Source organism: Giraffa tippelskirchi, chromosome 8 (assembly GCF_054371585.1).
Source record: "Giraffa tippelskirchi isolate mGirTip1 chromosome 8, T2T-mGirTip1v1.2.pri, whole genome shotgun sequence".
Lineage (NCBI taxonomy): Eukaryota > Metazoa > Chordata > Mammalia > Artiodactyla > Giraffidae > Giraffa > Giraffa tippelskirchi.
This window is the reverse complement of record NC_137282.1, coordinates 57,072,135-57,098,055: the sequence shown is the minus strand read 5'-3', so window position 1 is coordinate 57,098,055 and position 25,921 is coordinate 57,072,135. Positions and strand designations below refer to the sequence as shown.

Genomic DNA, 25,921 nt, shown 5'->3' with positions numbered 1-25,921 from the left:
AAAGGAGAAATGGCTAATACAAACCTCCAGCTGAGAAAAGATTTGGAAAAGTTACTTTTCTGATACTTCTGTCCTTTCTCACTGTTCAGCTTTTCTTCATCAGATACCCGGTGAATAGAGAGATGAGAAATTTTTTTAATTAATAATTTATTTTAATTGGAGGCTAATTACTTTACAATATTGTGGTGGTTTTTGCCATACGTTGACATGAATCAGCCATGGGTCCCCCATCCTGAACCCCCCTCCCACCTCCCTCCCCATCCCATCCCTCAGGGTCGTCCCAGTGCACCGACCCTGAGCGCCCTGGAGAGATGAGAAATTTGAAAATCAAATGCTGTCAGATATGTCTCAGAGTCACTTATTTCCCTCTGAGGAGGAGAAAACAAAAACCGTCTCTGTTGGTGCCTGTCACCTGGTCCCACTCGGGATCTCTGACCTGTTTTTCTCTCTCCACGTTTGTGGTGGACACTCTTTCTCTTCCTACCCACCAAGCACACATGCCTGTCCATGACGGGCACGGAGGCCTCTTTTCTCCATGTTTGTGTCGCTCAGCTTTCAGCTCATCACGCGTTTTCAGTCATCCTCTCTGACTGGGGCTCTCGCTGCACTCATTCTGCCTCCCTCTCTCCTTGGGTTATAGACTCATTTTCATTCGTACCACAGACTCAGAATGAAACCGGACCCCACTTTTTCCCAGACCACACTTGTCATCTTCTCTATCTCTGTTAGTGCCTCTCCCCTTCTCACCCTCAGCCCACGTTTGAACCCCCCTTCTGTGCGCCTTCTCCTTTGCTTCTCCCATGAAGCCAGCTGTTCTGCTGTTTGTTTATATTTGCCGTTCCCACCGCCACCTCTTGAGTTTGTGTTGCTGCTGTGCCCTGCCCTCATCAGATTCATGCCATGTTAATCCTTGAAAGGCACAGTTAGTATCAGGGCAAAGCTGAGCCCGTAAACACGATGAGCTGGTTAATAACGCAGTGCCCTTTAACAGCTGTTCTTCGAGCTGTTTGTGAGAGGCAGTATTACCTAACTGTGAGTGTGGCTGTGCTTCCTCATTGTTGGTTTTGAATCCTTTGACACCCCTTGATACCCGCCGGACTTGGGGAAAGTTGTGTAACCTTTCTGGTCTTTGGTTTCCTCATCTGTACAATGGGTGTGTGTGTTAGTCCAGTCAGGTTGCTCTAGCAAGATACCGTGAGTGGAGTGGCTTGTAAACAGCAGAAAAAATGTGTTGCTTGTAGTCCTGGAAGTGGAAGTCCAAGTTTCGGGAGCCACCATGATCAAATTCTGGTGTGGACCCAATTCAGATTGCAGACAGCTGATTTCTCCTAGTTTCTTCATGTGGATGAAAGGAGCTCTCTGGAGTCTCTTCTATAAGGACATTCATGCCAGCTGTGAGAACTCTGCCTTCATGACCTAATCATCCCCCAGTGCAGGCCACTTCCTCATGTGGAGGCAAGGATTTCAATATATGAATACCAGGGCGACAGATGTCAGTATATGAAGACCAGGGGGATGGATTTCAGTGTATGAATACCAAGGGGACAGATTTCAATATTTGAATACCAGGGGGACACAAACAATCAGACACAGCAATGGAATAGTGACTTTACCTACCTCTGTAGAATTTTGGTCATATTATACGTTCCCATTATCACTGAACAAGGGAATGTTCTCAATAAATATGTGTGTGTGTGTGTGTACATACACTCCCTACCCCCCATTTACACAAATACATATATATTTACTATCAGATTGGTAACAAAGTAGCTGTGGTTTGGGACTGTGAATTTTAAATCATTATAACTAGGCTCAAACACATCTCTATTAATCAAAATAGGAACCATTGCAGTCTACATGTTTTTGCCAACGAGATATAAGTTTGCTTATTCTTGTAGCATAAAAATCCATGCTTTGGGATTTGACAAGCTCTTGGAAAGCACTTTCTGCATCCTGCTGGTTGTGGAAGTGTTTTCCCTGCAAAAAGTTGTTGAGATGCTTGAAGAAGGGGTAGTTGGTTGGCAAAAGGTCAGGTGAATACGGAGGATGAGGCAAAACTCTGTAGCCCAGTTCGTCCAATGTTTGCAGCGTTGGTTGTGTGACATGTGGTGAGGAGTTATTGTGGAGAAGAATTGGGCCCTTCCTGTTGACCAATCCTGGCTGCAGGCATTGCAGTTTTCCTTGCATCTCATCAATTTGCTAAGCATACTTCTCTGATGTAATTGTTTTGCCAGGATTCAGGAAGCTATAGTGGATCAGATGGACAGCAGACCATCAAACAGGGACCATGAACTTTTTTTGGTGCAAGTTTAACTTGGTGAAGTACTTTGAAGCTTCTTCTCAGTCCAGCCACTGAGCTGGTTATTGCCGGTTGTCCTATAAAAATCCATTTTTTGTCGCACAGTCCAATCAAGAAATGGTTTGTTGTTGTTCTATTCAATAAGAGAAGATGACATTTCAAAATATCAACGTTTTTATTTTCAGTCAGCTCATGAGGCACCCACTTGTTGAGCTTTTTCACCTTTCCAATCTGCTTCAAATGCCATCTTCATACTGAAAAAAATAAGGAAATGATAAAATACTTGAGTTATGAGCCTGATTGTTTATTCAGCGATAGGCGGTCCAGAGATCCATGCTGGACCGTTTCTCTCCTGCTATCATGTTGGTACTAAAGAGGAGAGAAATTCTAAAGAAATTCTAAATAATTCTAAAAGCTTCTGGAAAGAAACAAAACTAGGATAATTGCCGTGGGACAAGTCAGACTTGCATGTCTCATAATCAACACCAGATGTTAAAAAACAGTAGAGCAGAATCTTAAAAATACCTCAGAAAAGTATTTTGCAGTTCAATTTGTACACCAAGTCAAACTGCCATTCATAAATGTACACTGATTTTCAGGCACACATAACTCAGAAAATGCAACCCCCATTGAGATATAATGACATGGAAATTTGAATATTTCCACAGTGAAACAAAGAAAAATAAATTCAAACAAAAGAGAGGATAAGAGAAACTTTATGAGCCAAGAAACTGGTGCAACTTGAGAACTCTAAGTAATAAGACTAAATAATTATAGTTGCCTAGTATAAAAATAGCACTATTAATTAAAACAGCAAGAAGAACAAAATTCTAACATTTTAAAATTCAGATGATTTCAGCTGAGAAGTTATGGGGTTGAGGTTGTCTCATCTAGAAAAACTGATTTCTTTTAGAAAGTAACATTTAAAAATGAGAAATGGCTTACCCCATTGCTTTCAGTCATTCTGAATATTTTTAATTTCCAACAGAATTAAAGGGGGAATTAGATTTTTGTATTCATTAAAGCAGATCATGTGTTAAATCTGAAAAACTCTTTAAGGGGTAATTTGAAATTCATTGCAAACGGAAAGATCATTGCTTATATAAGGACCAGCCACCCTGAATTATGCAGTTTTTGTATGCTCAGTCTTTAACATTTTTCTTCCATCCACAAGCACAGAATCTCAGTTTAAGGACCAGGTAAATAGCGCTTATTACATTTAAGCTGTGAAAGTCAGAATTGCCTGAAGCATGTTATTCATTTCTACATTATTGGTACCTGCATTTGTATCTTTCATCCAAGAGAAGCGAGTTCTTTGTAAATATCATAAATATCACATTCCATAGAATTATCTCATACTGTGGTGCTATAGCCATACATACATCAGGCAGGGAATTGTTGAGTTGATAGCAAGAGCTTGTGTAGATGGGCAGTTTCACTCGACTTCCTGAAAGCAGTGGGCTTCATTCAGCAATGATGTGCTCTCTCAGGGGTGTTTTCCATGACCTCCAGGCATCCCGGGAACATTCCCCACTCCCTCCCCACTGACTCATTCAGCCTGGAGCTTTCATCCTGGAAAAAGTTACCATAGGAAAGTCAGGTGCCCTCAGGAAAGGGTGAGGACCTCCAGTCGAACCAGAATCCCTCACTGAGCAAACCCTTCTGTCCTTCTCTGGAGCCTAGTATGAGTGCACCTTTCAGGTCCTCTACTGGAGCTCTGCCTGGTAATATGATCGACTCTGGAGTAGTTTTTGTTTGATTTGGTTGGTTGGTCCTTAACCTCCCTGCGCCTGGATTTTCTGACCTGTATAATATGAGTTAGAGAAGGGAATGGCAACCCACTCTAGTATTCTTGCCTGGAGAATCCCATGGACAGAGGAGCCCGGCAGGCTACAGTCCATGGGGTTGCAAAGAGTCGGATACGACTGAGCAACTAAGCACATAATATGAGCAGTGGCAGTATCTGCCCCACGGGGCTGTTCTAGGGGTGAGGTGTGTCCATCAGGGACCTGCAGCATCACTGACTGTCAACAGACACACAGTGCACCTGGGCCTGCAGGCACCAGGTGGGGATTTGTAGACTTTCAGCCTCTCAGGCTTCTGGTCTCTAGGAGTCATGAATCGGTGCTTTTGCCCAGGGATTCCTCTATTGCATGAACACTAGGAAGTACGCCTGAACGTTATGCGGAAAATATTCTCTTTGTTCAAACTTCCAGGATCTAAAAGTGGGGCTGGGAATCATCCACACCCCATGTTGCAGAATTTGAAAAAAAGTGAAAGTGTTAGTCACACAGTCGTGTCCGAATGTTCGCAGCCCCATGGATTGTCCTTGGAATTCTCCAGGAAAGAATACTGGAGTGGGTAGCCATTCCCTTCTCCAGGGGATCAAACCCAGGTCTCCTGCATTGCAGGCAGATTCTTTACCATCTGAGCCACCAGGGAAGCCACATGCCATGTTGCAGCCTTCAGTGAGGATTTAATAATAATAAATACAAGACAAAAGAGTTTCCACACTGGTCCCTTGGAAGGACCAGAGGTTTGATTCTAGGACCTCCCATGGATACCAAAATCCACTGATGCCTGGGTCCCACAGTTGACCCTCTGTGTCCATGGTTCCATATGTGTGGGTTCAACCAACCAGATCGTGTAGCGCTTTAGTATTTATTGAAAAAACTACCCTCATAAGTGGACCCGCCCTGTTCAAATTCAGGTTGTCTCCTTCCTCTTTCCGTCACTGTCTGTCTATAAATGCACATAGCAGTGTGCAGACTTGGAAAGGTTACATTTAAACCCTCCAGACCCTCAGAACTTATTACATTTACCCTGCTTAAAGAAGAGCACTGAGATTTCAGCTGTGTTTGCTATAAGCTCTAAACTTCCCTGTCCATATTTGCACACACGTGTGCACAGGCACACACATACTCCTCACTTCGCTTCTCCGTCCCTGAGCAAGCAGGCTCAGAAATAATAAACACACGGCCTCTAGAGTAACGACCACCACAAAGAGGGCCCTGTATTACACACACACACGGTCTTATTTTCTGTATTTTGTCATGTTTGCTCTTCCTGGAGGCTGCCCCCTGGAAGGCAGCCCTTGGAGAGAGACAAGGACCTTCCACATGTAAACTGACCAATCCAGGAAGCGCACCCAGCCACCTCCAGTCTCTGGCTGTCACTCTCCAGCCCAAGGTCCTTCTGCCCTAATCACTGCAAGGCCAGGTCCCAGTCAGCCAGCCGCAGCCACAGAGCCCACTGTGTTTATTCAGGCCAGCCAGGCCGAAGCCTCCTTGCCCTTCCTCGCCTCACTCTTCCCGTGGAAACCACGACTAAGACATACCCACATTTTCCCCCTCACTCCCTCTGCCCCGATTAACCCCTGGCCCTCCATGGCATGCCACACCCCCTGTCCCAAGGCATCTTCTTCTTCCATTACAGTCATTCCTGTGCATCCCTGTCTTCCTGTCTCTGATTAAGACAAATGCAGGCACATCATGAATCAGATATCAAGTAATGAATGAAGTTGCGCTGGTCACCTTAAAATCAGGGACAGAGGGACTTCCCTGGCGGCCCAGCGGTTAAGACTCCACCTTCCACTGCAGGGAGTGCGGATTCGATCCCTGGTCAGGGAGTGAAGATCCCCCATGCTTCATGGCCCCCAAAATACATTAAACAGAAGCAATATTGTAACAAATTCAATAAGGACTTTAAAAAGATGGTCCGCATCAATAAAAAGTCAGGGTTAGTAAAGCTGGCAAACAGTGGTTTGCAGCACTAACTATGCAAATGGGAAAATAAGGTCTGAGGAACACAAGTGTACCTCCAGAAACACAGATGCCGAAGGCTCTCCTCACTGCGAGGTCCCTGAGTCTGAGCACCTCCCGACCACCCTTTCCACGCTCCCACACCTTGTACACATTCCAGGATTGCTGCCGTGCCTCTGAATGAAGTGACGATTAGAGGGCGTGCAAAGCTTCTTTCTCAAAAAGATTTCCACTCTTTAGAGCCTCGTGGAATAAGGATCAATAAAAAAAAGCAAAAGGCATAGAAGGAAGAGACGTTTTCCCACATTCTCATAAAATGGGTGGTTCTGAGAACTCCTCGCTGGGCACAGATATCCTTCTCTTGTTTGTGGGACAGTTGCCCAGGGAGTATTGTTTGCATAGAAAGATGCTGACAGGGCAGATGGCTGATGGCTCCTCACTCGGTGGATAGTGTACCGTTTAGCGGTTTGGCAGAGGATGCCTGCAGAGGTCTGCAGACAGCGCATGGGGCCTCACCCGGCAGCTTCTTCTTCTTTCTGGACCTTGTAAATGCCGGACTGACCAGCAGCTGCCTTCAGCGCAGGGACCAGGGGTCCTGATTTGAAACCCAGCATCAAAGCCTTCTTCTTTAAAGCCATGTGTTGGCAAGAATATAGCGGGACTGATATAAAAAAGTGCAATTTGCTTAATGGTTGCCTCTTCTAGTAAATAAATTACATGTCCTTTAATAACTCTATCCTCCTGCATCCACACCTGAAAAGTCGTTTCACCCTGCTGAGGTTTCCAGAAGATTTACAAACATTTATCACAGACATAAAAACTGATCAATAGAACTATAAAAGTTAAAAGTTTTAAATCATGCTCTGATTATAGCTATGGGCCCTTCCATTATCATTTCCATTAGCAGTGACATGTATAAAAATATTGAGCCATTTACATTACAAGAGAGAGAAGGGAGAAAACAGAGAGGAGAGACTGTTGGGAAAGACGGATTAAATGGCTCTTTGTCTTGCCGAAGGAAAACCCAGCTTTCCAGTATTAACCATTAAAAAAAAAAATGTTGTCCTGGATCTTTTTTAAAATGTGGAGACATAATAAACATTATGACAACAACACAAAGATTTATTTTATCTACCTCTGAAGGTAGGAAAAGTTCTGGATATGCTATTAACAAGTTACCATTACCTTTTCTGTGTAATTGTTACCAGTGTTAATGACAACAGGAAATATTTGTATGTTATTTTTAGTCACCAAGTCCTGTCTGACTCTTTTGTGACCCCCATGGAGTATAGCCCGCCAGGCTCCTCTGTCCATGAGATTTCCAGGGCAAGGATACTGGAGTGGGTTGCCATTTCCTTCAGTCTGCAAATGTTATCTGTCCTTTATCTTTCCTCTTATCAGATGGAGCCCATTGTCCCTCAAGGACCTCAGAGGGATTGCATGTCTGATTCTCAGTGTCTGAAGTGAAGGTGGCTCTTTTGACACTGACTTTATTTTGTCAGTCTTTGCGGGACTTCCCGGTGGATCAGATGGTAAAGAACCTGCCCGCGATGCAGAAGACCTGGGTTCGATCCTGGGCCATGAAGAGCCCCTGGAAAAGGGAATGGCTACCCACTCCAATATTCTTGCCTGAAGAATTCCGTGGGCAGAGGAGCCTGGCGAGCTACAGTCCGTTTATTTTGTTAAACGTGCACATATTAAATCAGGAGGGCAAGGCTTGGGCTCTTTATGACTGTCTTGGAATGACTGCTTCCCTTCATTTCTTGGGAAGGATTTCTCCCTCTGTGACTTGCCAGGACCATGACATGCTAACTTTCACAGTTACATAATTCTGCTATCAAGTTTGTGGTAATGAAATATTACTCAGAGGAAAAGTATAAATGTAAAAATAATAAAAGAGAGAAAAAGGCAATGAGATTTTGGAATGGAAAGAAAATGTAACTTCCATGATTCTGTTTTTTTCCATGTTATGTTATGTTGGAACCGATAGCGTTTCAGTTCGCTTGACTCTGCTGCGGTTGTGGGTGTAGACATGGGAGGGCTTGGATTCAAACGCAGCGTACTGTGCTCTGCTAACAGATTGTGGGTTGGTTTTTTTTTTTTTTTTGGACACTGAGTACAATTGCTAAGAATTTAGATTTCAGAATATTTCCTTCTCTTTTCCTTTCCTTTTCCCATGACAGCTCCCATGACCTCCCCTGGAGTGTGGACAGTGGATCCAGCCTGGGTTTGGGTTTGGCTTACTTGCGATATGTCAGGCAAAACACTCTCTTTGCTCAGACTTCCAAGATGTAACAATGGGGCTGGTAACCATCCCTACCCCTGACTCAGCATTTAATGAGGATTAATGGCTCAGATGGTAATGAATCTGCCTGCAAAGCAGGAGGCCCAGGTTTGATTCCTGGGTTGGGAAGATCGAAGGGAATGGCTGTCCACTCCAGTATTCTTACCTGGAGAATCCCTTGAACAGAGGAACCTGGCAGATTACAGTCCACAAGGTTGCAAAGAGTCGGACACCACTGAATGACCAACACACATAAATGAATACAAGATGAAGAGTGGACTCTTTTCTTAGCACCTATAGCTCCAAACATATTAGATAGGCTCTTATTCTTTAGATCATCTATATTCACCTCGTTATTTAGAAGACTGGAGATGCCATCAGGAATATGTGCTTATTGACTCTAGCAAAAATTAGCTGAGATAACCATCTGCAGTTGAGACCACTTACTTTCATAGGTTTAATATCGTATCACGTGCTTGATACTAGTGATCTTGAGAAGCATGAGATTTCAAAAATTGCAAATTTTTTGCCGTCCTTCAGGAAGAACAAATCTTGGCTCCTGGGAGATGAGCCAGTCTGGGCATCAGGGAGCAAATTAGGAGTAGAGTTTAGAAATCCAAGAGGCGTTGAGAAGGGAATTGAAGCTGTAAGTCTGGAGTCTAGGGCTGTGGGCTGGGCTGGAGACATATTTACATTGAGAGTAGCTGGCAGATCGATAGTATTTCAAGTTCTAAGATTGGACATAGTCCCCCAGGGACCCTGACAGCCAGAGACCCAGGAGAAAAGGAGATGTCAGCAAAGCGCACTAGAAGAGATAAATCCTGCAGCAGGCGGGGAGCTGGGCCAGGGTGCTGCTCAGGAAGCCAAGTAAATAAAGAGTTTCAGGAGGATGGCAAACACTCAGCTGTGTCCGTTAAGGAGAGCAGTTCCAGCAGGTTCTGTCAGGGTGGTGGGGGAGAAAGCCTCCTAGCTGTGGGTCCAGCAGAGAGAGGGGGGAAGCATTAGACAAAAGGTGCAGAGTCCACTCTGTGCGGAGAAACATGATCACCCAGATACTGACATCACTCACCTGAGTGAGTAACCTATGACGTCCTGAAATACTAAAAAGTGAGGCCAAACGTTGAGACGGGGAAATGTTCACTTAGGAAACCAGTATGTACAAATGAGCTTTGCTTCCTAGCCATTGTGTCTTTCTGAAACCCGTGCTTGCAAGATACTACCCAAATGTTTCCATCAAGTTTTAGAAGCACTTCTAGATGCTTGTCAAACTATGGTGCTAGAGAAGACTCTTGAGAGTCCCTTGGACAGTAAGGAAATCAAACCAGTCAATTCAGGAAATCAACCCTGAATATTCATTGGAAGGACTGATGCTGAAGCTGAAGCTCCAGTCCTTTGGCCACCTGATGCGAAGAGCCAGCTCATCGGAAAAGACCGTGATGCTGGGAAAGATTGAAGGCAGGAGGAGAAGGGGATGACAGAGAATGAGATGGTTGGCTGGCATCACCGACTCAATGGACATGAGTTTGAGCAAACTCCAGGAGTTGGTGATGGTGTGCTGCAGTCCATGGGGTTGAAAACAGCAACGAGTCAGAGACTCAACTACAACAAGTAGATCCCGGCTAGGTTTAAGTTGCTGAGATATGTAGAGACATGTGGGGGGCTTGGGGGATTGACATCCCCCCCAAGATAGCTCCTTGGTTTAGTTCAATGTGATTCAGAGTTCCTGTTTCAGGGCTGGAAGCCGATGATCCCACTGTAGCTGAATTGTGTCAGGGAGGAATTCTACTTTCTTGGCTTTTTACTGGGCTGTGTTTCTTTGTTGCTGTTTAGAAAAGTATTTCTTCATTCATTCATTTATGTGGCTGAGTCGGGTCTTAGTTGTGAGTTGTGGGCTCTGCATTGCGTCATGTAGGATCTTTCGTTGGGACGCATAGATTCTCTGGTTGTGGTGCCTGGGCTTTGTTGCTCTGTGGCATGTGGGATCCTGGTTCCCCAACCAGAGATCAAACCTGCGTCTGCTACATTGCAAAGTGGCTTCCCAACCACCAGACCACCAGGGAAATCCTCCTTGTTGCTTGTATTGTTATTTCTGAATGTTTTCAGGATCAATTAAGGGAACTATAAAAAAGCTCACATTTTAGTTCTCAGACTTAACGACGTACTTTTTATAACCTTGTTTATTGTGGCTTAGGAGCTGTGGGAAAACCAAGCAAAGCCCCTGCCCACTCGTGTCTGATCACCATGTGAGAGACGCCCCCGGAGCTGTGCCGTCTGGGTTCAGATGCGTCCCTGTTGCCCAGGAGCTGTGTCTTAGAAAAGAAGAATGTTTGTGATGTTAGCACGGAAGGCAGTTAGGACAGCTCTGACCCGTAGAACGCTATCCACAGAAGTGAGCTACTGTTTTTTGAAACACTGACTTACATGCTTTGCATTGATTCTGTGTCACTTCTGTGCTTTAAAGATTGTTTAGGCATGTTTAAAACAAGATTGACCAATGGATTCAGAGTAGTCAGTACTCTGAGAGAACTGATTGGGGTATAGATTCATTCACCGGACAATATTGAGCAGAAAGACTGTAAATGGTTACCAGTTTTTGAAATAGTTTTGTTTATCTATTTATGGCTGTGCTGGGTCTTCATTGCTGAAGGGACTTTCTCCAGTTGTGGTCTGCGGGCTCCTCACTGCACTGGCTTCCCTTGTTGCAGAACGTGGGCTCTAGGCTCGTGGGCTTCAGTGGCTGCCATTCCCAGGCTCTAAAGCACAGGCTCTGTAGTTGTGGTACCCGGGCTTAATTGCTCAATGGCATGTGGGATCTTCCTGACCCAGGGATCGAACCCCTGTCTCCCGCACTGGCAGGCAGGTTCTTCGCCACTGAGCCGTCAGGGAAGCCCTGGTTACTAATATTCTTAGTCTCTCACGTCCAGGTGAGCCTGGGGTTCACCTGGTAGCCCCATGGTCAAACATCCTTTCTCATTCTCACCGCACCCGGAGGACAGAATACTGAGATACTGACCTCCAGGTGGCTGTGTTTTGTCACTTCAGGACAGAAGCAAGAAGGCCAGAGATGGGATGTAGGTCCGTGCGCTTAGGTGGGCGTAAGACAGGCATCCTTGAGAAGGAGGAACAACAGGCTTTGCTGGGTTCAGATGGAGTAGGGGCGAGGAAGAGCCCCTGGCGTACAGTCTTCTATGATAAGCCCGTAAAATGCCGAACAGGTGATATTCACAATCACCGCCGGGTGAAGGGGCATGGGGAATGCCAGCCCATGGTGGGACTGGGCGGCCTGGGTGGGGGGTCGCTGAGGATCAGTGCGGCTCATTGAGTTCCGTCTCCCTCATCATGAGTGCCTTGCTGGAGGTGCGTGTTTAGGGGTCAAGTCTTCTGGAAGAACAGGAGGAGCTGTGTGCTGTGAGGACGTCTCCCTCTGATACAGGGAGCAAAGGGGGTTGAGCAGGATCCCCTGTGTCACAGAAGCTGATGGGGGTCCTCCCTCCCCAGGCCAGCGCAGTCCTGGCCTCCTCTACCTTCCACCTCGGTCTGCACCCCCCCCCGTGTCCCCGACACCTGCACACACATGGACACACTGAGTGTGTCCGATAGAAGGAGCCACACAAGGGACCTGAGTGTCCTTGTCCTCCAGCGCCTCGACCTGCAGGTTCAAGGACTGGGTGCCTTTTTGATTTTTAACCCACAAGCAAAGTGTTCAGCAGAGCTGTTCTCTTTTACTCTTTCCTCCCAAGGGTTTGACTAATGTGGAGGGTTAAAGACCCAAGTTCTTGAATCAAAGGCCAACCAAGACCCACCCCGTGCCTCTGAAGTCACCCCTCACCTCGGAGCCCCTGGCCGGGTTCACAGCATCCCGGACACGATCCAGACCTTTGCTTTACTCTCTGCTGAAACTCAGATGCCAGAATTCCCAGCACATAATTTTCCTGCGAGGTCATAAGACCCGGCAAGGAGGGCAGCCGTGGACGTGGTGAACTGTCTGGCCGTCCAGGCCGATAGAAGGAACCACACAAGGGACCTGAGTGTCCTTGTCCTCCGGCGCCCCGACCTGCAGGTTCAAGGACTGCCCTGCCTTCTTCAGACTTTTCTCAATATGGAGATTTCTGGTCAAATGCACCGAGTTGGAGACTGCTTGGTACCCTGGAAGCCAGGTGGAGGATATCACCCCCTCTCCAGAACACAAGTTCCCATTTCCATAGCGACCCCTCTCAGCCCCTGCAGCTTTCTCACAAGCAGATATTAATAGATCCCCATAACCCCGCTTCTCAAGACTTTTTCCTTTCACTCATGGACTGTGGCGTCCTTGGATACGTTCATGGCATCTTTTGTGGCAAGTTCCTGTTTTCCCTTCTCGTTAGCGAAGCAATCTGTATTCACCGCAGCACTTCTGTTGAGAACACAAAGCTAAGGAAACAGAAGCATTAGTTTTTATTCATCCTGAATCTATGAGTCAGACTTCTTCAGAGGAACAGAACCAAGAGGATGTGTATATATGTAGAAAGAGATGTGCTTTAAGAGATTGGCTTTACATGGTTATGGCGGCTGGCACGTCCTGAGTCTGTGGGGTGGGAGGTGGTGGACACCAGAGACCAGCCAGTGCAGCTCACACCCAGGGGCCATCTGTGGCAGGACTCCTTGCTCGGGGAGGCCAGGCTTCTGTTCTAGTCAAGCCTTCAACTGACTGGATGAGGCTCTGCCGACAAAGGTCCATCTACTCAAAGCTACGGTGTTTCCAGTAGTCATGTACAAATATGAGAGTTGGACCCTAAAGAAAGCTGAGCATTGAAAAATGGATGCTGTCGAACTATGGTGCTGGAGAAGACTCTTGAGAGTCCCTTGGACTGCAAGGAGATCCAACCAGTCCATCCTAAAGGAGATCAGTCCTGGGTGTTCATTGGAAGGACTGATGTTGAAGCTGAAGCTCCAGTACTTTGGCCACCTGATTGGAAAAGACCTTGGTACTGGGAAAGATTGAAGGCAGAAGGATAAGAGGGTGACAGAGGATGAGATGGTTGGATGGCATCACCAACTCAATGGATATGAGTTTGAGCAAACTCTGGGGGGTAGTGAAGGACAGGGAGGCCTGGACTGCTGCAGTCCATGGGGTCTCAAAGAATTGGACATGACTGAGTAAATGAACAATAACAATGCTCTGAAAGGTTACTCTGCTTTACTCAAAGCTCACAAATTTAAATATAAATCTGACCCCAAACACTCTCACAGAAACATCCAGAATCACTTTGACCACATATCTGGGCACTGTGGCTCAGCCAACTTGACCCATAAAATCAACCATCATATGGAGCTTTCTTGGTGCTTTGTTAAATAGCACTAAGATGTGTTTCATGCAAAGAATCTTTTGGAAACCAGATATTTCAACATGCCCATCACTCGGATTCTGAGATTTAAAAGGAAAACAAAAAATGCCATCAGCTTTAACTGTGAGGTTTCACATTTCTGTATAGATACAGTTTTTCTTATTTTGCAGCTGTTCATGCTATTCAATTCAGTGCCAGTGAAATACTGTGTAATTATTTTGCTTTCTCCAACGCAGTGTAATTTAAGACGAGATTTGGCATAAACCAAAGTGTCTTCTTTATGTGCAAGAGTGTGTGTGTATGTGTGTGTTCTATTGAAGAACTTTATAATACCCAGGTTACTGTACCTTGTAAGGTATAGCCTTGCTTGCCACCAGATTTGTAATGGAAACTAAAGCAGTCTGGTAAATTGACACCAAAATCATTGTTGTTTCTCTGTAAACGTGCTGAAAACCTCTAGCAGTTGGTGTTGAAATCCACAGCTCTGTGGTTTCTAAGACTTACACTTGCCATCTCTAAAGATGGCAAACATCCATGGCTTGTAACAGGACACTCGTGGGACCAGGACATTCAGTTACTGAGGATAAATGATGCCTCTGCCAAGAGCCATCTCTTTGCAGAGTGGTGCAACTTACAGGAAACAGTTTCATTCATCTAACCAGTTAACACAAGTGAAACTTCCTAGGCGTATTTGGGAAAGTTGCCTTTATATTTAGAATCGTGGCCCAGCTACACACAACTGTTCAGGCGCTCCTGGAGAGCTTTCATGTACAAACTGCCATCTTTCTAAACAGATGTATGAAATTGATTGGCTCTGATGGGAGGATCAGCCAGACTTAAGTAAACACGGTGATTAAGTACAGAACCAGGCGTATAATTGTGGGCACTGAACTTTCATGTGTCTTGTCTTCACTGTGTTGGTGGATTAGTTGCTCAGTCGTTTCCGACTCCTTGTGACCCTATTGACTGTAGTCCGCCAGGCTCCTCTGCTCATGGGATTTTCCAGGCAAGAATACTGGAGTGGGTTGCCATTTCTTCCTCCAGGGGATCTTCCTGATTCAGAGATCAAACCTGCATCTCCTACATTGGCAGGCAGATTCTTTGCCACTGAACCACCTAGGGAGGCCCAGGCAAGGATCGGTGCTTGCAAATCCACAGTCTGTAGGGCAGGCCAACTGGCTGGAGGTTGAGGTAAGAGCTGATGTTTCAGTCTTGAATCTGATGGCGGGAAGCTCAGGCAGAATTTCTGTCTTGCAGATAGGAGGCAGAGTTCCTTCCTTGGCAGACTTGTTCTTAAGGCTTGAACGGATTGGATGAGGCCCACCCACGTTATGAATTGTCATCTACTTAAAATCAGCTGATTGTTAATGTCAGTGGCATCTTAAAAATACTTTATAGCACCCACCGTCTAGACTTGTGTGGTCATGCAACTGGTCACCATAGTCTTGCCGAACTGACACATAAAGTTAACCATCACAGTGTGGAAATGGGAAAAAGTGACAGTGGGGAAAGGTGGGCAGGATCCTTCCAGATTCTCTCAGAGGCAGAATTCAGTCTTTCCAACACCTGCTGCTGCTGCTGCTAAGTCGCTTCAGTCGTGTCTGACTCTGTGCGACCCCATAGACGGCAGCCCACCAGGCTCCCCCGTCCCTGGGATTCTTCAGGCAAGAACACTGGAGTCTCTCCAGCACCAGGCACCATGAATCTCTAAGTACTTTCACACTGCATGGATGACTTTGCCCAGGTGTGTCTTTCTTTCTGCTACTTTGGAGCCAATGAAGGGTTGTGTGGGCAGGGAAGCATAGCTCTAAGTTAGAAAGCATTAAATTGGTTTTCACAGTACAGACTTAGGGTTAAAAAATACAAACCATGCACCTTGGTATGTATATTTGTTTATTCATAAGATATATATGTTAATATTTTATGTACATTATAAAATAGGCTAGTATTAAGAATAAACAGTGAAAATAGTCTTTTATTAATTTTTTTTGATAGTTTGAAAATACATCAGACCTTTTTAGTTGGTGTTTTTAACGTTTAGTATTTTTAGTAAGAGGGGCTTCCCCGGTGCTCAGTGGTAAAGAATTTGCCTGCAGTGCAGGAGACATGAGTTCAATCCCTGGGTCACCGAAAATACCCTGAGAAGGAAATGGCAACCCAATCCAGTATTCTTGCCTGGAGAATCCTCTGGATGGAGGAGCCTGGTGGGCTACAGTCCTTGGGATTGCAAAGAGTCAGATATGATTGAATGACTAACACTAATACTTAGGAAGAGCATTATGGTAGAGTATGCTTCCCTGCTCAAGAATTATTCAGCTAACACTTTGTAGTAGAATGCTTTTAAGTTCTGTACTTTAAGTTCAGTTAATTCTGCCATTTGGTTTAATAATCAAATGATGAAACTGAAGAAAGACTCGGGGGATGGGTCTTTAAATCATGATACTCATTTTCTGATTCTGTCCACACTTATGAAAGATTTTTGATGAAATTCAGCTGTAAAGTCTCCTTCTTTTCCTGATGACAATTAGTTCTTGCAAATCAACCAGAAGGTATTGCATTTTTGTTTTTTAGCAAATGGGTTCAAGATGTACTGAATCTTCATTTGGGAGATTTTTAATTGAATTTAAAAGTTCTATTTCTAAGGAATATAAATAATACTATTATGAGAGTTTTTGTTTTGTTTTTGGCAAGAATATCACATAAAGAGGTAATATTTCTAAGTGCCTGTCTTTCAAATGGTTTCTCCAGAGCTTGTGTTTTTATAGAAAAAATTATTTCTCCCTCATGGTTAAAATGACTATCTTACTTTGAAAGAACAGATTAATTGTACAGTATGTATGTGTGTGTGTGTTTAAAAATACTTCTGAGACAGAATAATATTTATTAATAGAAGTTTTGTCATGACAGGAGAGAGCAACAAATTTGAGCTGCTGCAATTTTGGCAAAAAAATAAATAAAAATAAATTAACGAAACATTGTAAATCAAGTATATGTCAAAATTACATTTAAAAAATACATGTAATACCTATTTCAGTGTTATGACTGTGCACAAGGAAAGCCCTGTGTGGTACAAAAGTCCATCATACTAGAAAGTGTTGTATAGATTTTACTCTCTATAGAATTAGACCCACAGAACATTCTAGAGCAGGTGTCATCACGTGCTGTGACATGCTGTGAGCTGACCCCCCAGAGAGGTCCCAGCTCCAGTACCCTCCTTGGAAAGTCCTGTCTTTCTCCAGGTGCACCTTCTCCTGTGGGTGACACCCATGTATTGTGTATCTGGCCGTCACCTAGAAAGGGTGCCACTGTCAATCAAGATATTAATATCAAGCACCTGGGTGCATTTTCACTTTTAATTTAAAAGGATGCACTATGTAGAAGGTCCAGTGTTTTCTCCACACACTTCTTGAATCTATCTTCTAGAAAGAACCTTCTTTCCAACCGAGGAATCACAGAGTACGCTCATCGTGAGTGCTCATTATGTTTTTTTTGGAAAATTATATTAGCCAGTCATATTAAGTAAGTGTTAGTCAAGGGAACAAGACTGGAAGCTGTCAAGCTGAGAACGTCCCTCGGAATTTACCCTGGTCCTCAAGTCCACATGTGTAACACAAGTCACATTTCGGTGATGAAAATGAAATGAAAGTCGCTCAGTCATGTCCGACTCTTTGCAACCTCATGGGCTATACAGTCCGTGGAATTCTCCAAGCCAAAATACTGGAGTGGGTAGCCGTTCCCTTCTCCAGGAGATCTTTCCAACCCAGGGATCGAACCCAGGTCTCCCACATTGCAGGTGGATTCTTTACCAGCTGAGCCATCAGGGAAGCCGTGCAGCACGCCAGGCTTCCCTGCCCTTCACTACTCCAGGAGCTTGCTCAAACTCATGTCCATTGAGTTGGTGATGCCATCCAACCTCTGTCACCCACTTCTCCTTCTGCCTTCAAGCTTTCCCAGCATCACAGTCTTTTCCAACAAGTTGGCTCTTCGCATCAGTTGGCCAAATTATTGGAGCTTCAGCTTCAGCATCAGTCCTTCCAATGAATATTCAGGGTTGATTTCCTTTAGGACTGACTGGTTTGATCTCCTTGCTGTCCAAGGGAATCTAAATAGTCTTCTCCAGCACTGCAGTTTGAAGACATCGATCTTTGGCTCTCAGCCTTCTTTATGGTCCAACTCTCATATCCATACATGACTACTGGAAAAACCATAGTTTTGACTGTCTGGACCTTTATAGACAAAGTGATTCTCTGCTTTTTAATATGCTGTCTAGGTTTGTCATAGCTTTCCTTCCAAGGAGCAAGTGTCTTTTAATTTCATGGCTGCAGTCCCCAGTGCAGTGATTTTGGGTTTTCCTAGGGTTAGAAAAGAATAAAGGATGACAATTCAAGTGATACAACAAAGCTTCATCTAATGTTTCATGAAGCGGTCTCCATTCAGAGAACTGCACAGTGGGCAGAAGGGAGAAAGCTTTTGTAGGATAAGCATAAGAAGGAGAAAAATGGAAAACATCTGGTTGGCAGGGAGATCACATGGCCAGCCTTGAATGTGGTGAGAAGGAACACAGAAGTAAGTATAGAGTCCAGAGATGGCTTGGGTCTTGGGGATTGGCTGACTGGATACATGGCATTTCTAGCCAAGCAGAGCCTTTACAGGGGCATGACAGTCATCTAAGTTTGAGTTTGCTGACATGCCAGACCAGGCAGGAATGCTCCATCTTTAGCCAAGATATTTATTTCAAAACTAACTTCTATAGGCTGTTCACAGCCTCCTCCATCTTCAGAGCCACAGGGTACCACATGCCGTCTTCCTGTCTCTGCCTCTGTCTCACCTTTTCTCTGTCTGTGACCTCTGTCTCCCTCTTATGAGAGTCCTTGTGATTTTATTAGGCCCAAGTAGATAATGGAGGATTATTTTCTCATACCATATCCTTATCTTAATCACATCTGCAAAGTCCCTTTTGCCTGATAAGGTGACCTCTCCACAGTGTTTGGGATACCAGTGTGGACATCTTAGTTCATCATTCAGTGGAATATACATAACCTCATCACTTTTGTGAATATCCATCACTCTAGTGGTAATGTAAAAGTTGCTGGTCCACGATTTACAATAGCTAGGACATGGAAGCAACCTAGATGTCCATTGACAGATGAATGGATAAGGAAGTTGTGGTACATATACACTGTGGAATATTACTTAGCTATAAAAAAGAACACATTTGAGTCAGTTCTAATGAGGTGGATGGACATAGAACTTATTATATAGAGGGAATAAAGTTGGAAAGAAAAAGACAAACATCATATATTATCACATTTATATGGAATTTAGAAAGATGTTACTGATGAGAACAAACTTAGGTCACAGTGGGAGAGGGAGAGGGTGGGATGACTTGAGAGAATAGTATTGAAACATATACATTACCATATTTAAAATAGATAGCCAATGGGAATTGGATATATGATACAGGGAACCCAAAGCTGGTGCTCTGTGATAACCTAGAGGGGTGGAATGGGGAGGGAGGTTTAAGAGGGAGGGGACATATGTATAACTTTGGCTGATCCATGTTGCTATATGGAAGAAGCCATCACAATATTGTAAAGTAATTATCTTCCAATTAGAAATAAAATAAAATAAAAAAATTTTAAGTTGCTGGTCTCTCTAACCCACGCATATACCACAAAGGAAAAAGCAAAGACGGCAGATTTTAGCAAGACAACGATGGGGTCAAAAGGGTAATAGAACTCCTTAGCTTGGCATGTAATCATTTCCCAATCAAGCAAATGTTCAAAATGTAGCATCAATTAGTATTCTGGAAAGTGAGAGGCAAACATGTTTCTCCCGTTCCGAGGGCAGAGCAGAAACACAGCTGAGACGCCTTCATCCAGCTGTTGCAAGTGTAGAAACAGCTGCCGCCCTCCCCGGGGCTGAGCTGCTGCCAGAAGAAGCCTGGTCTCCGCTCTGCAGCCTCGCAGTCCGCCGACTCTTGGTGCCCAGTGACTGGCTGGCACCCCCGCCCCACAGCTCTAGTGCTTTCTATGCCATTTTTAATTTCTAGCATGGGGGCCATGGTGGTTTTACCAGCATGCCACAGAATTTGGAACACAATTTTTCATTAGATCTAGAAGAGCTTTGTGCAGAAGGCTATTCCCTTCTCCCCTAAAGCTACTGGGGTCTGAACTTCTTCCCCAGCCCCCACTTACGTGAATGGCATCGCTCACTGGTGCCCTGCTACTGCTACTAAGTCGTTTCAGTTATGTCCGACTCTGTGCAACCCCATAGACCGCAGCCCACCAGGCTCCCCCATCCCTGGGATTCTCGAGGCAAGAACACTGGAGTGGGTACTGGTGCCCTGATAGATGCTATTTCCTGGGCCTCCGTTCTGAGTCAAGAACCTCCAGGGAGAGAAGATTTTTAAAGGTTTCTTAAGAAGATGACAAGAGCTCAGAAGGTTCTGAGTACTCTTGCCATACTCAGAAACGTGTGCAGAAAGTTAGGAAGAGAAAGGAAATCAGGAGGGCGATGAGACCTTGCCCAAACCTGCATCTGATTGAAGAGCGGTGTGAGATCTTCGTCTCTACGTGGACCTCACTTCTTTAGATCAGCAGTGAAATTCAGGGCAGCACATTCCCATATTCAGTGTGACTTAGCAAAAGATAAGCAAACATTCTTTAATGTATTAATGTATTAAACTGGGTTAAGTGGATGTTAGAGGCCTAACTGCGTAATCCAGAAGAGTTAGAGTCAATGTGTATGTCAATCGGTTAATCTCTTGTTTTTTATATCACTGGCAGAATTCATACTACTGCTAATAGACATGTATTAAATAGCTCCAGTGGCAGAGTTATGTATATAACTTCTACACGAATACATTTGTTGTTGTTGTTTTAATTAATTTATTTATTTCAATTGGAGGAAAATTACAATATTGTGGTGATTTTTGCCATACATCAACACAAATCTGGAGCCTGTTGTTCAGTCATGTCCGACTCTTTGCGACCCCATGGACTGTAGCCTGTCAGTCTCCTCTGTCCATGGGATTCTCCAAGCAAGACTACTGGAGTGGGTTGCCATTTCCTCCTCCAAGGGATTGTCCTGACTCGGGGTTTGAATCCGCATTTCCTGTGTCTCTTGCATTGGCAGGCAGGTTGTTTACCACTGAGCTACCAAAGAAGCCCTAGATGGATACATATTTAGCCACAAAAAAAGACAAGAAATCCCATGCCAGCACCAACTCTTAGCCTGGGCGTTTTACATGGTGGGAACATAACCGGGCCTGTGAAAAGCACTTTGCCCGCAGGCGCACAGCACTGTCGCCCCTCACTCTGCTGAGAGAGTTTGCTCCTGTGTGAGAGATGGCTCTCCTTGTATCCAATATTTTGTATTTGTAACATCTCTCTTTTGGAGCCTCCTGCCTGGTGCTCAGAACTGTGGCTTTTAAGTGGGACAGTCTGAAGACATCACAACTTCTGCATTATGGGCCAGTAGATTCCAGGTTGGGGAACAAATTAAGGGTGTTTCTTTGGGATCCTTAAGAAAGGCCTGGGGTAGGACTCATTGAGGTCTGGCCACTTTACCTAGCCTGATCCTTGAACACGGGTTCTTCTGGAAGGCTGTTGGGAGCCCTCCACTACTAGAGGCTGGCAGAGGGGACACATTCAGGGCAGACCCAAATGCTCTGGGTGGGCATTCTTGCACAAGAAACTCTGGAGAAGAGGTATGTGGTCTGTCCATCCAGGAATTCTTTACTGAGCTGGGACTTTCAGGGGTAGGGGAGAGGTCTGAAGGAGCTCAGCCACTTTTGCTGGAAGGTGGATTCCAAAGGAAGACTCTTTGGAGAGGCCCCTGTGTGGATCTCTGATGCCTAAACCAGCCGATCCTTTTCATTGAGCGCAAGCTGGAAGCGTCCAGGTTGAGTGCTCTAAAGCCTTGTCAAGGAGAAATGGTTTTTCGAGGTAACACTGGTAGTTTCTGTTTATGGAAACCATCAAAATTGAGGTTATATGAATGTTTCAAAAGAATCTCACCATAAAGCGTCTAATAAAAAGAACGTTGAAGGCACAAGAAGGGACAAAATAGCCTGAGGGACAGAGCTACAAACTGTGCAACCTGGAAAGCATGGGAGTGTTTTTTTCCCTCCCATCACTGAATTGAAAACTCATTTTAAAGATTGGACTTGAGTTGTGAAGACCTACCTCTGTTCTCCAATACGACTTCCAGTGTCAAAGAAGGATGATAAGAAGCCTCTTTCAGGCGGCTGAAATGAGATGCAGGTACTCAGGCTACTGCCGGGCCATCTGTCCTGCTCTCCTGTTTTGCTGCCCTGAAAGGTCCTGACTGTGTAAGCCTGTCCCTGGTGTCCAGCGGATGCCTACCACGTGAGTTTCCAACATGCTGGCTGGACCTTCCTCCCCAGCCAGGGCTGGTGTATCGCTTTGGTGGCTCAGCACCCCAGTTTATCAGCACCACCCCCAAGCACGCGTCCCACTCTTAGGTGTGGATTCACATGCGTGAGCATCATTAGAGGCGGACGGACCATTTTGTGTATTTACACTGAGAAATCCCACCGCTGCCTAGATAAGACGCTCATGTTTGCATATCAGCTGAGGCTGTGTCCGTGTCGGAGGTTCAGTTACATTTGTAATTATGCCCCAGGAGCAGGAAATCAGAATGAGTGGACCTAGAAGGGCTGTTGTCATGTCTGGGTCACACTCCATCACCCCGTAGAGGCCTCTCACAGGTCATACCCTGGACTCTGTGGCCCTGAGCCTGCCCAGCCTCTCCCTGGACCACATGCCCCCTTGCCTTTCCTGTTCCATTTCCCTGGTGTGTCATCGCCGCCTGCTCCTGCTGCCCTCTGTTCTGTTCCGACATGCCATTCTGCAGCGTATTTCCCTTTAAGATGTCTGTGCTGAGTCTACTTATGTTTGGTTTGTGGTATAATTCTTAGAGAAAAATTTTGTACAACTTTTTTCCAAGTTCCAGGAAGGAGAGGAACCACCTCCCCGTGTGCCCATGTTCCCACCTACACGTTAAAGATGCCTTTCTCTCGGCTGCCTGGGAGGTAGGAAACTAGCATTTAACTTGGTGCCCACATAAAGCCAGAAACAGTTCATGTTTTTATTAGGAACTTCAATGAAAACAGGCAGGGTGGGTGGAACTTTCTTATACTGTCGATGACAAAGCTAAGATTCTAATACGAAGTTCAAGATCACACGGCAGTGGTTAATATCGGGATGGGGAGTTTTTGCCCTGGTGGCCTGGGTCTAAATGCCTCACCCTTGGCCCCACACCACAGAGCCTAAGAACTGGGGCTCGCCTGTCCCCTCGGGGCTCCCTGTTCATTCCTCTCACGCTGTGGGTCTTGCCTGCTGATTCCTCCTGGACCTGTCTTCCGTCCTGTCTCATCCATACCTCATAACTCTAGTAACACAGCCAGCAAAGTCCATTGCGAGGATGTGTTTCATGCCCGAGGTCCTCTACGCAGGCTAAGAATTGATGAGGGCAGGGGTGTGTCATGAGTCCAGTCCCAGCATTTGGTGGAATTGTTGTTGTCGTTCAGTCTCTCAGTCGTGTCCGACTCTTTGCGACCCCATGGACTGAAGCACACCAGGCTTCCCTGTCCTTCACTATCTCCTGGAGCTTGCTCAAACTCATGTCCATTGAGTCAGTGATGCCATCCAACTATCTCACCCTCTGTCGTCCCCTTCTCCTCCTGCCATCAATCTTGCCCAGCATCAGGGTCTTATCCAATGAGTCAGTTCTTCTCATCAGGTGGCCAAAGGATTGGAGTTTCAGCTTCAGCATCAGTCCTTCCAATGAATATTCTGGACTGATTTCCTTTAGGATTGACCCGTTTGATCTCCTTGCAGTCCAAGGGACTCTCAAGAGTCTTCTCCAACACCACAGTTCAAAAGCATCAATTCTTCGGTGCTCAGCTTTCTTTATGGTCCAACTCTCACATCCATACATGATTACTGGGAAAACCATAGCTTTGACTATACAGACTTTCGTTAGCAAATAATGTCTCTGCTTTTCAATATGCTGTCTAGGTTGGTCATAGCTTTTCTTCCAAGGAGCAAGCATCTTTTAATTTCACGGCTGCAGTCACCATCTGCAGTGATTTTGAAGCCCAAGAAAATAAATTCTCTCACTATTTCCATTGTTTCCCCATCTATTTGCCATGAAGTGATGGGACCAGATGCCATAATCTTAGTTTTTTGAATGTTGAGTTTTAAGTCAGCTTTTTCACTCTCCTCTTTCACTTTCATCAAGAAGCTCTTTAGTTTCTCTTTGCTTTCTGCCATAAGGGTGGTATCATCTGTGTATCTGAGGTTATTGATATTCCTCCCAGCAATCTTGATTCCAGCTTGTGCTTCATCCAGTCTGGCATCTCACATGATGTACTGACTCATTTGAAAAGACCGTGATGATGGGAAAGACTGAAGGCAGGAGGAGAAGGGGACGACAGAGGATGAGATGGTTGGATGGCATCACCGACTCAATGGAGATGAGTTTGAGTAGACTCCGGGAGTTGGTGATGGACAGGGAGGCCTGGCATGCTGTGGGCATGGGGTCACAAAGAGTTGGACACGACTGAGCAACTGAACTGAGCTGAACTCTGTATATAAGTTAAATAACCAGGGTGACAATATACAGCCTTGACGTACTCCTTTCCCAATTTGAAACAAGTCCATTGTTCCATGTCTGGTTTTAACTGTTGCTTCTTGACCTGCATACAGATTTCTCAGGAGACAGGTAAGTTCTCTGTTCATTTCCAAGGCAAACCATTCAATATCACAGTAATTCAAGTCTATGCCACAACCACTAATGCTGAAGAAAGCTGAAATTAAATGGCTTTATGATGACCTTCAAGACTTTCTAAAACTAACACCAAAAACAGATGTCCTTTTCATCATAGGGGACTAGAATGCAAAAGGAGAAGTCAAGAGATACCTGGAGTAATAGGCAGGTTTGGCCTTGGAGTACATAATGAAGCAGGGCAAAGGCTAACTGAGTTTTGCCAAGAGAGTGAACTGGTCAGAGCAAACACCCTCTTCCAACAACACAAGAGACGACTCTACACGTGGACATCACCAGATTGTAAATACCAAAATCAGATTGATTATATTCTTTGCCTCTGAAGATGGAGAAGCTCTATACAGTCAACAAAAACAAGACCAGAATCTGACTGTGGCTCAGATCATGAACTCCTATTGCAAAATTCAGACTTAAATTCAAGAAAGTAGGAAAACCACTGGACCATTCAGGTATGACCTAAATCAGATCCCTTACGATTATACAGTGGACGTGACAAATAGATTCAAGGGATTAGATCTGATAGACACAATGCCTGAAGAACTATGGATGGATGTTCGTGACATTTTACAGGAAGCAGTGCTCAAGACCATCCCCAAGAAAAAGAAATGTAAAAAGGCAAAATGGCTGTCTGTGGAGGCCTTACAAATAGCTGAGAAAAGAACAGAAGCTAAAGGCAAAGAAGGAAAGGAAAGTTATACCCATCTGAATGCAGAGTTCTAAAGAATAGCAAGGAAAGATAAGAATGCCTTCCTCAGTGATCAGTGCAGAGATATAGAGGAAAACAATAGAATGGGAAAGACTAGAGATCTCTTCAAGAAAATTAGAGATACCAAGGGAACATTTTAGCCAAAGATGGGCACAATAAAGGATAGAAATGGTATGAATTTAACAGAAGCAGAAGATATCAAGAAGAGGTGGTAAGAATACACAGAAGAACTATACAAAAAAGATCTTAATGATGTAGGTAATCACGATGGTGTCATCACTCACCTAGAGCCAGACATCCTGAAGTGTGAAATCAAGTGGGCCTTAGGAAGCATCACTACAAACTAAGTTAGTAGAGGTGGTGGAATTCCAGTTGAGCTATTTCAAATCCTAAAAAAAATGATGCTGTGAAAGTGCTACAATCAATATGCCAGCAAATTTGGAAAACTCAGCAGTGGCCACAGGACTGGAAAAGGTCAGTTTTCATTCCAATCCCAAAGAAAGGTAATGCCAAAGAATGCTCAAACTACCGCACAATTGCACTCATCTCACACACTAGCAGAGTAATGCTCAGAATTCTCCAAGCCAGGCTTCAACAATACGTGAACGGAGAACTTCCAGATGTTCAATCCAGATTTAGAAAAGGGAGAGGAACCAGAGATCAAATTGCCAACATCTGTTGGGTCTATCATGCTATATCACATATAACTTCTCTAAGATTTGATTGTTAGGT

The 25,921-nt window shown here is 44.9% G+C and overlaps 1 protein-coding gene and 2 long non-coding RNA genes across 8 annotated transcripts in view; all 3 read left to right on the top strand.

Annotated features, from left to right (window-relative positions):
* Positions 1-25,921, top strand: part of ADCY2 (adenylate cyclase 2) — a 436,561-nt gene that overhangs the window by 237,814 nt on the left and 172,826 nt on the right. The gene's annotated exons all lie outside the window — the stretch shown is intronic.
* Positions 282-20,870, top strand: LOC145517637 (uncharacterized). The gene is made up of 3 exons (XR_014062221.1): positions 282-576; positions 1,172-3,791; positions 20,685-20,870. It is a non-coding gene; the product is annotated as an uncharacterized LOC145517637 (long non-coding RNA).
* Positions 9,220-16,632, top strand: LOC145517634 (uncharacterized). The gene is made up of 2 exons (XR_014062218.1): positions 9,220-13,859; positions 15,835-16,632. It is a non-coding gene; the product is annotated as an uncharacterized LOC145517634 (long non-coding RNA).